Below are 19,423 nucleotides of genomic sequence, written 5' to 3'. Positions count from 1 at the left end.
TTTCATAATCAATCTTTTATTACATCCTTGCTTTCTTCAAAATTCTAACTCAAAAGTAATTTATTACAAATGCTGCCATCCACATTGTTCGGTATGGTCAAGCATTTCTGCCAACTTTATTCATCTGTCTCTCTTGGAGGTACTTTAGTTCCACTCGAACCTTCCGAGGTGCTCCTTGAAATCATCCATCTTTCGCTTCATCATGGTGGTCATGAGCTTCATCTCCATCTTCTCCGCACGTACCTCACTCAGGTATTCCTGGGTATGACGGAGTCTTGCTTCAAGTATTTCTCCAATCTGACGTATGGCTTCCATGGCAGCTTCACGAACAACATCAAAGAAGGTTGCTCGTGGTACACGTGAAATGAAAAAGTATTGCCCCATAGTCTTTGGACAAACTCCTTTCACATGGTGGAGGTGTACTTCCACATACCAAAGTTCTACTCCACTTTCCATGAACGGGTAGCCATTGTAGACTGCATCTCCTTCAAGATGAATGTGCTTCATCATGTCCTTTAGGATTTTTGGGTAATCATGGTCACTGGTGAGGGTCATGATCGTTTCTGGGCCCTTGAGGAATGACTCGTAGAGAGTTGTCATCTGCAGGTGTCAGTAAATAGGTACTCAGAGGAATGTATGTGTCTCCTTGGTAATCATGGTACATTCCTACTCAGTGGATCCTGTGGGTTTACCGATTACTACCACACTTAAATGAATTATACTCATGCCTGCATAGACCATATTTTCTCATATCCTCATAATTGTTCAGAGATCTTTGTTCGAAGAGAAACAACGCATACATTTTCAACATAGGCAATCATGAGACAATAAATTCCATTTATTCATGATGTTATTACAATCTCGGGGACTTCTGTTACAAAAATTTTCACTCCATGATCTCATGAAAAACAAGAGTGCTTCAGATTACACTAATTGCCGCAGTCAAAACTTAACTACTCCTTCTTAGCTTTCTTCCTTTATGGACAATCGCTAGCAAAATGTCCTGCTTCCTTGCAACGAAAGCAAATGAGTTCTGACAAGTCTCGAGGCGTCTTAGTGTTTGCTTTTTCTCCTTGGGTTTCCGACTTCCTTCCGGAGCACATGTATTTGTGGTGGACAAATTCCATACACTTGTAACATCTGACATGACTCGGGTCTATGTCTGCAGAGATTTGGCTCTTTCGAGGGTACTTTTTCTTCTTTCCAGACTCCTTCATTTTGGCCAGTTCTTCTATTTCAAGTGGATCAATCTCCACTTTTTCCGTCGGGAAGTTTCCCAGATACTCTTGGCTTCCCTTCGTGCAATCCTGTGAATAATGTCCTTCTTCTCCACATGAGTAGCATGCATTGGAGAAAAATTTGGTCAGACCTTGTCCATCAGGGTCTTCAATATTTTCTTTCATCATCGGCTCTTCTAGAATCTTCTTCTTGAGTGTTTCCTTCGTTGCTTCTTTCTGCTGTTGGACAACTTGTTGTACCTTGGGGTAAATGTGACACTGAGTTGGATAGTGGTTGGTTCCTTCACAAAGGAAACAAGTCACCTGACTACTTGGGCACTCCTCAGTTGGGTGATTTTCTTCACAATGAGTGCATCCATCCTGGTGTTCTTCCTGGGTGTGTCCTATTTCTCCACAGATCTTGCATGCACAAGTCTTCTCCTTCGGATTTTCATAGCACTTCTGAATAAGCTGGGATCTTAATAGAGTGTTCTTGAATTCGTCCCAAGTTTCTGCTCCACTAAATCCTTGTATGGTGCATTTTCCACCAGATTGCAGCACTTTGTGTAAAGTACTGAAGAGCGTGTTCCACTTCATACTTCCTTGAGATCAAGTTGCTCCCGAAGTGGTTCTCCATGTTCTGAATCCATATTTCAGCCTCCAGCTGGGTCATTGGTCCAGAGACTACAAGTCCAGCTTCATACTCCATCTGGTAGGGTTGAGGTTTTGGGGATGAGACGGGTAAGAGAGGGAGGGAGATACACACAATACAAACAATATTTTTGAGAATAGGTTTTATTTGTGGCTGTCGGAAAACACACACCAATGACAGCTCACAAATCATCGTATCTAACATGAGTATACAAAAGGGGTTTGGACTACTAATGGTCATATAATTATTCGAACACTTCAGGGTCTTCGAGTTCTTCGGGTCTTGAGGGTCTTCAATGGGTGTAGCTTCAATTCTTCAAATGCATGGTGAAATCCTCTTTACTTTGAAGTAGAACTCCGTTGATTCTTCATGAGGTCAAAGGGGTAAGGGGATTGTATAACTATTTGAGGTGAGAGGGAACATTTGATGAAATCAGAAGAGATGAGAAGTGAAAGGTGTTCTCAAAAATAAGATTTTTTGAGAGATCCTATCCTAAGAAATTCCAGTTTCTAGGATCACGTCCTACACTCAACATGTGCTCTGATACCATTTCTGTAGCAACCCGACTCCAAACGAGTCAAGCCTCTGTGTTTCTGTGCCATCCCTGGATCAGTATGCTGGCACACACAGCACATCAATGTATATATCAAAGTGCAATCACATGTAAATAGCGTAAAACTGATATATACCTTAAATATCTCAGCGGAAGCAGTCAAGGGAGTGGAGTCCCAATAAACACCAACGACAAGTTGAGTGTAGACCGTAACCCTGAATCGTACTCTTACTCGTCGAAGAAAAATATCTGCAACATAAGACGTTGGAGCCGTGTAGGTCAGCATATTGAATATGCCGGCAAGTCACATATGAGAGGGGGTAAAATGTCATCTATACTATATGCATATATGGCAGGTGGGGCTATAAGTTTTTAGCGGAAAGCAAGTTTTCTCCTACAACAAGAGAGGGGCTAAAAGCAAAATATTACTACGCTGTTGGTTGTTAATGAGATGGTTCCGACAACCAGTTCTCATACCCAAGTTATCAATATTACCCTCATCAAGTATTTATAATGGTGTTCAGAATTTCAGATAACTTCAGTTCCTTTGGCTCAAGTTGTCCATGACCGTGGACACGGCTAATCGATTAGGTTTGAGTACTCTGCAGAGTTTTGCACACGTTCCCCACAAGATTTGATCGCCTCCGTGTATGTCCTCGCACTTCAGGGTGTTTGAAGACCGGATGATCAAAACATGGTCTTTCAACTGGTCCCTCTGAATCCCTGTCGGTGCCCATCCATTCCTACCGTTCTTCTACATCTGCTAGCACCGCCTGTCCAGAGTCGCCGCGTTGTCCAACCAAGCCAGAGCCCATAATGACTTGTGGCTGTGCAGGTAAGCCTTGGGTCTTGAAAATATCCGTCCGTCTCTTTGAGCCTGGGTGAATCTTTCCGCAAGATGTCATGGCCGTCTCCAGCATCCCGGGTCATCCACTGGTTTCTCCAGGGAGCCGATCAACCGTCCTTCACCCAGAGTTGCATTGCATCACGAGGTCTTGAAAAGTCTTGACTTAACCGGTCTTGGTTATTAAATTATTCTCACATCACTCGTGATAAACTCTCAACCAGAATCCCGTCTACTCAAGCATAGCAATATGAAATTTGTCGTCCCGGGCCTAGTAACGGGGTTGTTGGGTGCCTACCACATGATACTACAATATGTAACCATAATTTCCAAGTACCTAGTCAGCATGCAATTGGGCATAGGATGGTAGAACTACGATGCATAAAACATAGGTGATACATGATCAGATGACTTGCCTGGTGATGTTGACGAAGAAGAATTTTCGTTCTCGGGAAATACATGATAGAACTATTCGTCACTCTCCGATGAAATCTATATAATCAAACATAGTATTCACATAAGCACTCACACTAGCAATCATTCTAGCAATCAATTAACAAACAGCAATAAAAGTTGATGCAATCAAAAATCAATAAGAGAGAGCGGATAAAAATTCAAAGGAAACTTCAAAGAAGCTAGGAAGCCTTCTACTACATCAAACACTATATAGTTTTTGTTCTAACTGAAAATAAAACACTAAAATAGAAAAAATAACAGAAAACAAAATATAAAGTAACTAATATAACAGAAGTAAAATTTACAAAACAATATTATTTTATAAGTATTTTCAAAATAGAAAATCAAACTAGCAATGCAATTAATTCGCAAGTTAGTATAGAACTATAATTGATTCCATGCAAACACATAAGAATAAATAAAATAAAATTTTGTTGTTGTTGAAAAGTTACTGGTAAATATCAGAAAACAAAATATAACGTGTCACAATTACAAAAATAAACAAATTAAGAACAATTAATACAAAAGAAATAGCAAGAAAACAAAAAAGGCTAAAACAGAATCTGTTTTGCTTAAAACCCTAAGTAAAAATATTTAAAAAAAATTGAAACTTAAACTACTGAAAGATATGATCACTAGGAAACAGCGGCAAAAAGAATCAATTTAAAAGCTATTTTTAAACTCCCGGTATAAGCAAAACAAGCTTTAAATCAAATCTGATCTAATTCAAATTTTATAAATCCAAACATAGACAAATTATATATCTGCAGGAACTACATAAAATTTGTGATCCAACGCAAAAAGAATCACCTAATTCGGAGTTATAGACTAATAGATATGAATTTTCTAAGATTGCAATTTTCTGAAAAAACTGCAATACGGGATTTCGTGAATCTCACCATGGGTGAGAGAGAGGAAGAACTCCGACGAGGTAGCTGCTCCGGCGAGGTGGGGAGGTCGCCGGCGGGGGTGGGGGTGCGATGGAGGAGGGTGGCGGCGAGGTAGGGAAGTCGCTGGAGGTGGTGCAGGGGGGCTGGAGGTGGCGCACGGGCGACACGGGAGAACTCCGTGGTGCGTTCTTGATAGGGGAAAGGGGAGGTGGTGGAGAGATGCTACGGGCATGGGAACGGGACGTTTCTCGAGGGGAATGGAATGAGAAGGACGAGGGGATCCTTTATAGGTGGCGAGGAGGTGCTGGGAGGGAAGGAGATTCGCGAATTCCGGAAGGGGAGGATCTCTTGGTTCCTGCCATGGAAGTTCCTGGTAACGAGGAAGGAGAAGATACTAAATGGGCCAGATTTGGAAACTCCTTAATGGGCCAGCTCTTTATTTCCTATTAAACGCGATTTCTTTCCTTTTTTCAAAACTAGGAAACTAAAACGATAAAAGGGAAATCAAATCAATTCGGAATATAGAGTTTCTATACACTAAAATTATCAGAAAAAAAAAATCTAAATGATGGGCATTTTTCCACAGCCAAAATAAAAACTTAAAAAAATGTTTTTCCAAAAAATCCCTAAAAGCATTATTTCTTTTTGCAATTATTTTCTCAAATTAAATTTTGGTTTTTTCTTGGCTCAAAATATTTCAATGAATGCCCCTGGTTTTTGGAGGGTCATGTTCCTCCTCTCTTTGTTGCTTGGCAAGAATTTATTCCTCGCATTTCTTGAGTGGAGAAAAAATAGAATTTGATTTTAAATTGATTTTAAATGGGTGAATTTGAATTCACCGAAAAAGGGGAAAGTCATTTTATTTCCTCTCATTCAAAAGTTTTTTTTTGAAAAGTTTCAAATTTCACTCAAGTTTCAATCACTCAAACAGACAAACAATAATTCTAATAATTATATTAACATTCCAAAATTTGGGATGTTACAGACAAAAATGATGTTGGAGTAAACTCAAACAAGAACAAGAGCGGCCTAGAACAAGTCAAGAATTCGGCCAAAATCATTTGCTTCAAGTGCAAAGTTAAAAGGCACCATGTTAGATCTTGCCCTCTGAAGACGAAGTCTCAAAGTCACAAGCAACAAGGGAAGCAGCCACAAACTCAATCACATATTCAACTACAAGTTGAAGGAAGGCCTCTTCCCAATAAGACCCAAGCCAACACTCCCCAAGGTGAGAAATCAACTGGGAAGAAAACAAAGGGTACATGTTGCTACTTATGTCGTGAGAAGGGTCACGTCGCTTCGTCTTGCACGAGAGGTAACTTATCCAACCCAATCACTATTGATGATACCTATTCCCTTGGGAAGGATAAGGTTGGCAATGTGTTTGCCAAGTTTGTTGGTACTCAAAATGGTGTCAAGAAAAGAACCATTTGGGTTGCCAAGCCTATTGTGATTAACCTCTTAGGACCCAACGTAGTTGGGGACCAACAAGCTCAAACTTGATCAATAGGTGACTATGGAGGACATTAGAGACTTGGATACATAATGAATAATTAAGGGGTCTTCATCATTCATATTATCTCAAGCCAAGTCATTTGGATTATCGAGTTTCTATCTTATATCCAATGTGCCTCCTTACGGTAACTTATACTTAAACTGTTTACATTGTTAGGTGCTTGCCCCTTTGCATGTTGTGGCTTTGTACCTTGCATGCATTTGTATATGTTGTGCTTCCAACTTGCTTATCTTGAGTAATCGAGTATGGGTATGTTGGTTTGCATATCATGTACATGTGAGTCTTGTATTGAGCCTTTTTGCATCTTGTTTATATATTTTTTGTTGGCTCTTGTGAGAGATTAATGGATTATCCCATTGTGGGGGAGTGATGTGCTTTGCACACCTCACAATCCTATAAATGTGTATACATGGGGAATACCACTTAGTTTTGATACTTCAATATTATCTAGTTTCTATGTGGTATGTCTTACTCATGAGAAATTCAAATTCTATATGGTCCATTAAGTATCTCTTGTTGGTTTTAATTTGCCACTTGTTAATGATTGTTGGTTTATCACATTATGGGGGAGTAATATGCTATGTGCATATTACAAACCTAGAAAATGTGTACATTTGACGTGTTGCCACTTAGTGTTGATATTGTAAATTATCTTGTTCCTAGGTGGCATGTTAGCTCTACAAGTGTCATTTGCTTGCGTTTTATGGGTAAAGATGATCTTGGATATATTTGTGATCTACCAATGAGTATCACTTCGAAAATACTTCTTGTCCTTGACAATTGGTATTCCCATCATGTGATTGGAATTGCTAATCATCTTTACATTGGATTTTGTGTTTCGTTTGTCTTCCTTGCCTCTTATGAATCTATTTTAACATGTCTAGTGGTTTTATAGATATAGAGAAAGTGATGATCCCATCGTGTGCATTTTGTATTCAAATGCAAATTCTATATAATGCACGTCCCTTGGGGGAGCTATCCTATTTTCTTTAGAACACTCTCTTTATTCACCCATCATAAAATCTTTTGATCCCCATCAAGTATGTGTTGATGGGAGGCAAGTCTTGCTGTTTACGATGCTTTGTGCCATCATGAAAATTTGTCGAGGGCTTGGTTTGTTGGAACCTAGCTCTCTTTTGGAAACTAGATACCTCGTGCTTGTTTTCCTTCAATTGTTTTCTTGTTGCCTTCTATTTGGCATGTGTCAATGGATATCTCATTCCTTGAGGTATCTTTTAATTGATACCCTTCAAGTGATAGTTCTTTTGTTTTAGGATCTTATTATCACTTGATACCTTGTCTTTTGATGACTTATCAACTTTGTGTTGAGTTGATTCTTGAGAGTCTTGAGCATGCGTATCTAGCTACTATATACAACTTCTTTTGCTTGCTTTCCTTCTTTGACCCAATATATAGGGGAAACTCCACCTTGTCACAAATTGGCTAAAGTGTGCATGAAATTCAAATTCATATCTATATGCACATATGTATGTGGAGTTTGTCCTATGTATTGCTGGTTTTCTAACTCTTTGGTCCCAATGAGTTTGGGCACCATTTTGTTTGTTTTGTTGTTCCAGGAACAACTGGAGATGCATTGGATGCTCGGCTCACCTATAAGGAAGATGTTGAGACCATGTGATTATTGGAGCCAAGTTAGGATGATCAAAGAACAACTATCTACTACATCAATCCAATGTTGTCTCGGTAACAAGTATCCACTTCATGCATTCTTTTCTTGCAAAGGACCCAACTTGTCTTTTCTTTTCCAGGTTGCATCATGGCATGAATCTATTGGTTTTGGTGGCTTCGTGAAAAGTTTTATTCTGAGTGCGTATCTTATTTTCCTACATCTTGATGCACTCTTTGGCCGTGAAGATTATTTTTCCTCATGCTTGTCTTGATGAGGGTTTTGCCATTTCAATTAGTATCTCTCCTCTTGACAAGGTTCTTACTTTCTATCTTCACAATGGGTTGTCACAAGCATTGGTTCTTATTTTGTTTATTAGTAAGCTTGTGAACCCATTTTCTAGTATGTGTGTGTGGGAATGATATGTCTTGCACTTTGTATCTCATTTCATCAAAACTATGTTGATGAGTAATGCTCATCCTTATCTTAGTCTTCTCAAGTGCTTTGCCATGACTCACACACATTACTTTGGTTGAGCCTATTCTTAAGTTGCTTCTTTTACATGTTGCTCAACCATTTGTTTTGTGCAATCGATATGCTTATTGTCTCATCTTAACTCTTGCCCTCGTTGTGTGTTTTTATTAATTTTGGGGGAGCAACGATCCTATTTTGTGCACCTGTATCAAATACAAAAATCTCGTACTAGTGCACAAATCATGGGGAGCTTCTCTAGTTTTTGATAAAACACTCTGTTGCCTTTATCATAATATCTTCTATTCACATGGTTCGAAGGACCATATGATTGTTTGTTCCATCAGGAATATTTTGATTGCTTGCCTCTATTTTTGTATGTCTTTGTGGCATATGATCCTTTTATTTGCAATCTTTGGGTCCTCAATATAGTTTGTTTCCCTCCAACTACTTATCATTGTATTTGTGTATTTCTCTGCACTCATTTGCTGAGAAGTACACACCTTTTGGAGGACCACCTACTATATTGACTTTCTAAACTTTTTGTCCATTTTGGCAATCGATGTCAATGGGGGAGAAGTTTAGAGAGTTTACTTTGGATATGTTTAGAGGGTTTTGCTTTTATTGCGTAAGCATTTACGTCTTCACGCATGCATTATTACCTTGTATGTGTGCGCTTGGTTATGCTTATTTCCTTATATAAACTCTCTTGAAGTGGTTGTCTTCAATTACCAAAATGGGGGAGATTGTTAGAGCATATATCTCCATATGTGGTTTTGGTAATTGATGACAATTCCTATGGACTAATGGTTGCCTTAAGTTATATTTATAGGATTTGTCCATAGGCACTTCTTGAAGTCCATCTATTGGGTTCAAGGAGTTTATATGATGACCAAGATGGTATTCAAGGTATTATCCAAAGAATGGTCATAGAGACACTAGGTTGATCAAGATCTTAGACAAAGAGTAAATCAAGATGATCAACACACAAAGCGTATAAGATGTACCGAGAGGGATCAAGTGATCCCATGGTATGGTAAGCATTGTCCATTACGTGTTTGTGTACTAACCCATGGTCTTTGTGAGAGTCCTATGTGGGGGTTAGGTGTGCTTCCATGGGCTTGCGTCAAAAGGAAGATCTCATACAACCCATGAAGGATGACGTCAAGTGGCGATCATCATCAAGATTGTGGTGTGCAAGTTCAAGTGGATCAACACGAATATATCATTGAAACTATTGCTAATGATCATGTGTTGATAAGGACAAGCTCATGTGGTAACAAGGACAAGATCAAGATAAGCATTCCTGAGCACTACATGCTTGATTCTTGTGGATGTTCACATGGTGGACAAACGAAGATGAATACATAAGCTAGGCTTTCCACATTGTGTATGGGAGAGCTACTTGAAGACTTCATCATGTCTTGCTTTCAACTTGAGCCAAGAAGGAACAACAACATCAAGCTCAAGTGAAAGGGCTAACTCAAAGGTATCAGTTCCTTTGACGTTAGTTGTGCGGAGTGATGATCAGCGAATAAAAGTATACACTCAAGTATGGATCATCAGTACCCCTTTTATGATTCTTGAGTCTTTAGGGATCCCGCACTATTAAGAGGGGATCACAGGTTTTGCGATGAACTTGCTCAAACTACATCTCCACTGTTCTGCTCAGACCACATCTCCACTGCTCAGCTGTTATCTGAAAATAGAACCAGTGCCTCGGACATCCGGCTTCCTCCGGACGTCCGAGGGCCGGACGACCGACTGCTTCGGAAATCGGGAATCCTATACCAGAGAAATTAGAGCCATATAACTCGGACTTCCGGCTCCCTCCGGACGTCCGAGGCCCGCATATCCGACCAGCTTCGGAATTCCGGAACTATGCACCAGAGAAACTTGAGCCATATAACTCGGACTTCCGGCTCTCTCCGGACGTCCGAGGGCCGGTCAAGGGTCGGACGACCGACAGGCTTCGGAAATCCGGAGCCCTGCACGAGAAGAAATTGAGCCCTATAACTCGGATTTCCGGCTCCCTCCGGACATCCGAGGAACGGTCGACCGACCAGCTTCGGAAATCCGGAGCCGTGCACCAGAAGAACATGAGCTCTATAACTCGGATTTCCGGCTCCCTCCGGACGTCCGAGGGCCGGACGTCCGTCCCCTTTCGGAAATCCGGAACCTCCCACCAGAAGAAGTTGAGTCGAATAACTCGGATTTCCGGCCTTCTCCGGACGTCCGGTCGCTGTTCAATTCACAGTGTTTCCAGTCATAGCTACAGCCCTCGGACGACCGACCCCTGTCGGACGTCCGACCCCTTGCGAACGCCCGGACTTCCGAGAACTGCCGGACGTCCGGACCCTGTGTGACTTAAAGTGTCCCCAACGGCTGTTTTTCTCTCCCCACTATAAATACCCCCTCCCACTTCGTGAGAGGGCTGCCCAACACAGCCTTATCCTCATAAGAACACACTTCTACCTCACACACATTTGCTCTCACCAAATCTTAGATCCCAAGAGCATTTGTGAGCCCCTTTGAGGTTTGTTCCAATCAAAAGATAGACCGTCTCCCTCTCCTCCTCTCAACCCAAGCTATTTGAGATTTGAGCAAGTTTTGAGCATTCCCCGTGATCTTGTTACTCTTGGAGGTTGGAGACTCCTAGGCGGTAGGAGTTCTTCGGAGAGGAATCAACCCGTGTGATTAGCCCCTGGAAAAGTTTGTGAGGGTTTGGAAGCCACCTCAAAGGCTTACCACTAGTGGTTGAGAAACGCCTTCATGGTGTTATCTCAAAGGGAGAATAGGGTGAGCCTTCGTGGCGTTGGTGTGCCTTCGTGGTAACATCCACCTCTCTAACGGTGACTAGCTTCCCTCCAAGGAAGTGAACATCGGGATACATCTTCGTCTCATTGACCTTGGTTATCCTTAACCCTAACTCCTTACTTGTGGTTTACTTGTGTTACTTGAGCATACATACATTGCATATTGTTTGTGCTCTTTATATTGTGTTGGCTATTTCTTGTACAAGATTAATCATTCAAGCATACCCTCTATATCCACACGTTCATACTTGCAGCCTTTGATATATCGTGTGATATAGTGTGATCTAGTATCTTGTGTTGTTCACCTACTTGTCGTGTGATATAGCTCAAGTAAGTTTGTGTAACTTACTTGTGCTTGTTAGTAACTGTATTGTGTCCATCTTGGTAGATCGTGTTGTTGATACACGTTGCAGTGCCTAGTGCATTTAGGATTTGTACTTGACAAGTACCCTCTTAGTTTATTTCCGCATTAGTTCCAAGCCAAATTCGAAGAAGTCTTCAAATAGCCTATTCACCCCCCCCTCTAGGCGTCATCGAGGTCTTTTCAAGCGGCTACCACGACGATGATGGGGGGAGCAGGCGATGCTGGCAGACGTCGGCGGCGACTTTGGCGGCCTGCTCTAGGCCGTAACTTAGGGGGGTGTTGGAATAATCCGTAAGCCACGACCATGAATGGCTTGGGCGCGTGTGCGTGTGCATGTCGGAACGAGCTGGGTGCGGCCGTGGCGGGCGCAGCAGGCGCGCTGGGCGCGTCGGGTGCGTGCATGTGTGTGTGTGTTGGTGCAGCTGCGGGTTAGTTGGACAGGAGCTGGTCGCAGGCGCCGTTAGTTGGCCACATTGTCCGCGTGCGCGCGCGGCGGGAGCACGGGTCGAGTGTGCGCGGAGCGTGGTGAGTGGGGAGTGGGGGTGGCGCGACACGTGCGGGCGCACGCGTGTATAAAGCCATCCCGAGCCAATGTAATATGTGGTGAGTGGAGTTTGAGCTCGAAAAAAAACACCGTTCGCGCGGCGGGGCGTTCGTGCGCTGGCAAAACTCGCGTCCACCACTATCATCTCGACTCCAGTGTTGTCTCCGATGATCGCCGCACCGGTGCGGTTGCATTTTTGTCCCAACATACATCACCGTCCGCCTTCATTGATTGCCTGGTCTCTGGTCCACCTCCGGCCTCCCCATCACCTCTGTTGGGACCGTTGTGTGCTCCTTTGCCTATCCCCTTTTTTCCTCTTCAACCCGTGCCCATAGTGACCATCCATGAGGTCGTCCGTACGTGCGCGCGCGCCCATGCGTGTGTGCGCTCTCCTCTACCCAGGTTGCGCCCTAGCGCGCTCGTCCGTCAGGGTCGTGCCCTCCCACTCCTCTGTTGCTGCTCCTATTGACACTACTACTGCTCGACCGATCGTGTTGTTGCTCGCTGCTGTTGGCTGTTATCGCTCCCGCTAGTGCCATAACGGACGGCTGCCTCTGTCGCTGCTCCACTACTGTTGCTGCTCCGCCGTTGCTACTAGTTGCTCTTGCCCTGCTGTTGTCTCTAGTTGTTGTTGTTGTGTTGCTGTCACTAGTTGCTTCTGCTTGGCCATGGCCGCCGTGTGTGTAGTGTGTGCAGCGCGTGTGAGTGTAGTGTGGGTAGTGTGTGCAGCGTGTGTGTAGTGTGTGCAGCTAGGGTGTGCATGGCCCATTGTGACAGCCACAACCGTGTATGGCCGACCTTTGTTTAAGTTAATACTAGGTTTAGCTAGTACTTCCTCTCTAAACTAATATAAGAGTGTTTAGATAATGATCTAAACGTTTTTTATATTAGTTTACGGAGGGAGCACTAATTAATGTTAAAAATCATTTGAGATTTGTAAAAACATATAAAATAAACTATAATTGTGATGAAAATAATTAATATATGAAAAATGATCAGAAAAATATAACGAATTCGAATATGTCATTCACATACGAGTCACAACCCCCTAACATGATGAATATGGACATTTTGCTCCATGATCATGTATCTGAAAAATATCTGGAGCCTGCAAAATATCACCGATTATTCCCCCCTTCTTTTAAAATTCTTACGGATGCATTAGAGCATGTCACCCACACATCTTGTCGTGCATTGCATTTGTGTTGCATTTGATTGCTCCGTTATTTATTTGTTTCCCACTCCGTTACTTATTTTCTGATAGAACCAAGACCGATGTTGATCGGGTGGTTGACTACTTCACCATCGAGGATCCATATATGTGAGCAGAGCAACAAGGCAAGACCCCCCGATCATTCTGATATCACCCATTCTTTCTTCCCTTGTAACGACTAAGATGCGGTCCTTTCCTATTTAGGGGGCGATGCCCCAAAAGGGAAAGAAGCGCATCTAAGCGTTTCGCAAGCGAGACAAATCATAGCACATACATTAATTAAGATTGACAAATAGGGCATTCATTTGCCATCTCACATAGATAATATCAGAGTTACATCCACACATTTATTCAGACAAGGTAGTTCCGCTACGGACTACATAAAACAAGGAAATACTATGATATCCCGCATGCTCGCCCACGATCATGGCCACGGCCTTAGTCTTCTGGATAGTTCACGTACAGGCGGTCGTTCTCCTCATCGTACTGCCACGCCAGCTGCATGCCATCTGGATCACCTGCGTCGGGCGTACCTGTACCTGTTGGGGGTGTTGTAGTAAACTATGAGCCACGGGGACTCAGCAATCGATGACCTTGATACCGAAACTAGTCAAGTTATTAGGCGAGGAAGGTTCAGTGTTTAGGTTGCAGCATCCTAAGCTTATATGGTGGCTAACTTACGTAGAACAGAGTTAAGATATGGAGGTCTACGCGAGCGGTCGAATACTTGGTGAACACTAAGTGATCCTGAACACCTACTTACGTCAAACATAACCCCACCGTGTTTCCGATCGAAGAGAGGTCTTCGAAGGGGACAGTCACGGTTACGCACACAGTTGACAGTTTTATTAGAGTTAGTTCAAGTTATCTATAACCGGATGTTAACAAATTATCCAAGTTGCCACATAACCGCGGGCACGGCTTTCCGAAAGATTAAACCCTGCATGGGTGCTTCAACTAGTCCATCACAAACGGTCACGGGCCGCAGAGTAATCTTCTATCACGAATCTCGTGATCTCGTTGGATTCCTTAGAGGAAAACCTCAACTTTGAGGAGACCCAAAGTTTCACCGGGATTCCTATACGCAAGATATATCGCTAAGGTAAGACAAGACTAGCAGGACCATGCGTCGTGTCGACGACCCCGATAAGAGCCGCGTATCTTAGTCTCAGGACATGACGGATGAGCTAGACGTCGGGCTGGCTAAACCACTCGGTGACCAGGGGGCCTCGGACATCGCTCAGGTGGGACCAACACTCATGAGGAGCACTGGCCTGGGTTGTTGATTAAAATCCTCGGGGTAGCTATTCCCTATGCAAAATTATTATTAGGTGATTAGTGATACGTCCATTTTGCATCATGCTTTCATGTTGATATTTATTGCTTTTTGGGCTGTTATATTACTTTGTGGTACCATATTTATGCCTTTTCTCTCTTATTTTGCAAGGTTTATTTGAAGAGGGAGAATTCAGGCAGCTGGAATTCTCGACTGGAAAAGGAGCAAATCTTAGTCCACTATTCTGCACATCTCCAAATGCCCTGAAAAGTTATGTGGATCTTTTGGGGATTATAAAAAATACTGGGCCAAAGAAGTACCGGAGGGGGGCTGCGAGGGCGCCACAAGCCCTGCCACCGCCACACCCTGGTGGCGGAGTGGGGGCTTGTGGGCTCCCTGACGGCCCACTAGCCCCCCTCTTTTTCTATATGAAGGGTTTTGGTCTAGAAAAAATCATTCAGGAGCTTTTTCGTGGGTTCGCCGCCGCCACAAGGCGGAACTTGAGCAGATCCAATCTAGAGCTCCGACAGGACGATCCTGTCGGGGAAACTTCCCTCCCGGAGGGGGAAATCGTCGCCATCGTCATCACCAACACTCCTCTCGTTGGAGGGGAGGCATCTTCATCAGCACCATCTCCTCTCCAATCCCTAGTTCATCTCTTGTAACCAATCTTCGTCTCGCGACTCCGATTGGTACTTGTAAGGTTACTAGTAGTGTTGATTACTCTTTGTAGTTGATGCTAGTTGGATTACTTGGTGGGAGAGTTTCTGTTCAGATCCTTGATGCTATTCATTACACCTCTGATCATGATTATGATTATGCTTTCTGAGTAGTTACTTTTGTTCCTGAGGACATGGGATAAGTCATGCTGATAATAGTCATGTGAATTTGATATTCGTTCGGTATTTTGATAAGCTGTATGTTGTCTTTTCCTCTAGTGGTGTTATGTGAACGTCGACTACATAACACTTCACCATATTTGGGGCTAGAGGAAGGCATTGGTGAGTAGTAAGTAGATGATGGGTTGCTGGAGTGACAGAAGCTTAAACCCCAGTCTATGCGTTGCTTCGTAAGGGGCTGATTTGGATCCACTAGTTTAATGCTATGGTTAGACGTTGTCTTAATTCTTCTTTTGTAGTTGCGGATGCTTGCGAGAGAGGTTAATCATAAGTGGGATGCTTGTCCAAGTAAGGGCAGTACCCAAGCACCGGTCCACCCACATATCAAACTATCAAAGTAACGAACGCGAATCATATGAACATGATGAAACTAGCATGACAGAAATTCCCGTGTGTCCTCGTGAGCGCTTTTCCTCCTATAAGACTTTGTTCAGGCTTGTCCCTTGCTACAAAAAGGATTGGGCCACTTGATGCACCATTGCTACTACTTGTTACTTGTTACCTTTCTGTTGCTACATTTCACCTCACTACACCATCACTTGTTACCGCTACTTTCAGTGCTTGCAGTTATTACCTTGCTGAAATCCGTTTATCAGAGCCTTCTGCTCCTCGTTGGGTTCGACACTCTTACTTATCGAAAGGACTACAATTGATCCCCTATACTTGTGGGTCATCAAGACTCTTTTCTGGCGCCGTTGCCGGGGAGTGAAGCGCCTTTGGTAAGTGGAAATTGGTAAGGAAACATTTTTATACTGTGCTGAAATTTATTGTCACTTGTCACTATGGAAACTGTTCCTTTGAGGAGTTTGTTCGGGGTATCTTCACCATGAACGGAAGCACGAGGAGTTGTTCCTCAACCTGAGGTACCTACTGAAAATATCTTTTATGAAATTCCTTCGGGTATGCTTGAGAAACTGCTAGCCAATCCTTTTACACGAGATGGATCTTCACATCCAGACTTGCATCTAATCTATGTAGATGAAGTTTGTGGTTTATTTAAGCTTGCAAATTTTCCCGAGGATGAGGTAAAGAAGAAATTCTTTCCTTTATCTTTGAAGGATAAGGCGTTGACATGGTATAGGCTATGTGATGATACTGGATCATGGGGCTACAATCGGTTGAAATTGGAATTTCATCAAAAGTTCTATCCTATGCATTTAGTACATCGTGATCGGAACTTTATTTATAACTTTTGGCCTTGTGACAGTGAAAGCATAGCTCAAGCTTGGGGAGGCTTAAATCAATGCTATATTCGTGCCCCAATCATGAGCTCTCGAGAGAAATCATCACTCAAAACTTTTATGCTCGACTTTCTCATGAAGATCGTACCATGCTTGACACTTCTTGTACCGGTTCTTTTATGAAAAGGATATTGATCACAAGTGGAATTTATTGGAGAGAATCAAACGCAACTCTGAAGATTGGGAGCTGGAGGAAGGTAAGGAGTCAGGTATGAATTTCCAGTTTGATTGCGTTAAATCTTTTGTTGAGACAAACACTTTTAGAGATTTTAGCGCCAAGTATGGACTTGACTCTGAGATAGTAGCTTCTCTATGTGAATCTTTTGCTGCTCATGTTGATCTTCCCAAAGAGAAGTGGTTTAAATATGATCCTCCTGTAGAAAGCAACATAGCCAAAACCAATCTAGTTGAGGAGAAAGTCATTGCTTTTAGTGATCCTGTTGTTCCTTGTGCTTACACTGAGAAACCACCATACCCTTCTAGGATAAGGGATTATTCTAAAGCACCAACTGTGATACGCAGGGGTTACATTAGACCACTTGCACTCCCTGAGGAGATTAGAGTTGAACCTAGTGTTGCTATTATCAAAGATCTCTTAGTCGAAGACGTAGACGGGCATGTTATCAAATTCTGTGAGGACTCCGCTAGAATTGCTAAACCTCACGCGAAAGACAAACACGGACCTGTAGTTGGCATGCCCGTTGTTTCTGTCAAGATAGGATATTACTGTAACCATGGTTTATGTGATATGGGAGCTAGTGTTAGTGCAATACCCCGTTTTCTATATGATGAAATCAAAGATGAGATTGCACCTGCTGAGTTAGAACCCATGGATGTCACTATTACGCTAGCTAATAGAGACACTATCTGCCCTCTGGGAATTGTGAGAGACGTAGAAGTCTTGTGTGGTAAGACGAAGTATCCTACTGATTTCCTCATCCTTGGTACTGCACAAGATAGCTTTTGTCCCATCATATTCGGTAGACCCTTTCTCAACATTGTCAATGCTCACATTGATTGCATTAAGCAGACTGTCACGGTTAGTTTCGAGGGTGTGTCTCATGAATTTAACTTCTCCAAGTTTGGAAGACAACCCCATGAAAGAGAGTCGTCTGGTAGAGATGAAATTATTGCTCTTGCCTCTATTGCCGTACCTCCTACGGATCCTTTAGAGCAATATCTTCTTGAGCATGAAAATGATATGCATATGGAGGAGAGAGATGAGTAGATAAAATTGTCTTAGAACAATATCCTATTCTCAAGAATAATCTGCGTGTTGAACTGCTTGGGTATCCTCCCCCACCAAAGGGTGATCCTATGTTCGAGCTTAAACAGTTGCCTGATACTCTTAAGTATGCCTATCTTGATGAGAAGGAGATATATCCTATCATTATTAGTGCCCTCCTTTTAGAGAACAAAGAGAAGTTACTAAGAACTCCGAGGAAGCACCGTGCTGCTATTGGATATACTCTTGATGATCGTAAGGGTATTAGTCCTACTCTATGTCAGCACAAGATAAAAACTGATCCTGACTTTAAACCAGTTGCTGATCATCAAAGGAGATTAAATCCTAAGATGAAAGAGGTCGTTAGAAAAGAAATATTAAAACTTCTGGAAGCAGGAATCATTTATCCTGTTGCTCATAGTGATTGGGTAAGTCCAGTACATTGCGTACCTAAGAAGGGAGGTATCACCGTCGTTCCTAATGATAAGGATGAACTAATCCCACAAAGGATTATTACCGGCTATAGGATGGTGATAGACTTCCAGAAACTGAACAAGGCAACCAAGAAAGATCATTATCCTTTGCCGTTTATCGACCAAATGCTAGAAAGGCTATCAAAGCACACACACTTCTGCTTTCTAGACGGTTATTTAGGTTTCTCGCAAATACCTGTTGCACAATCTGATCAAGAGAAAACCACTTTCACCTGCCCCTTCGGTACCTTTGCCTATAGACGTATGCCTTTTGGCTTATGCAATGCACCTGCCACCTTCCAAAGATGTATGATGGCTATATTCTCTGACTTTTGTGAAAAGATTGTCGAGGTTTTCATGGATGACTTCTCCGTTTACGGGTCTTCCTTTGGCGATTGCCTCAGCAACCTTGATCGAGTCTTATAGAGATGCGAAGATACCAACCTCGTATTGAATTGGGAGAAGTTCCACTTTATGGTTAATGAAGGTATCGTCTTAGGACACAAAATTTCTAAGAGAGGCATTGAAGTTGATAAGGCTAAGGTTGATGCAATTGAGAAAATGCCTTGCCCCACAGATATCAGAGGTATACGAAGTTTCCTAGGTCATGCTGGTTTCTATAGAAGGTTCATTAAAGACTTCTCTAAGATTTCTAGGCCTCTTACCAACCTCTTGCAGAAGGATGTTCCTTTTGTTTTTGATGAGGATTGTGAGGAAGCTTTCGAAATACTTAAGAAGGCTTTGATAACCGCACCTATTGTTCAACCAGCTGACTGGAACTTGCCCTTTGAAATCATGTGCGATGCTAGTGATTATGCTGTTAGTGTTGTTCTAGGACAAACAGTTGACAAGAAGTTGAATGTTATTCACTATGCTAGTAAAACTCTAGATAGTGCCCAACGAAACTATGCCACTACGGAGAAGGAATTTTTAGCAGTCGTGTTTGCATGTGAAAAGTTCAGATCTTATATAGTTGACTCCAAAGTCACTATTCACTCTGATCATGCTGCTATTAAGTACCTTATGGAGAAGAAGGACGCTAAGCCTAGGCTGATCAGATGGGTTGTCCTGCTACAGATGAACTTGATCAGATGAAATTTAACAGAGAGCTAGACAAACCCAAAATCTCCAACTCTCTAGTTGATT

The sequence above is a fragment of the Hordeum vulgare genome, chromosome 6H (assembly GCF_904849725.1).
Source record: "Hordeum vulgare subsp. vulgare chromosome 6H, MorexV3_pseudomolecules_assembly, whole genome shotgun sequence".
Lineage (NCBI taxonomy): Eukaryota > Viridiplantae > Streptophyta > Magnoliopsida > Poales > Poaceae > Hordeum > Hordeum vulgare.
The sequence above is the reverse complement of the archived record's forward strand: the minus strand, read 5'-3'. Positions refer to the sequence as shown.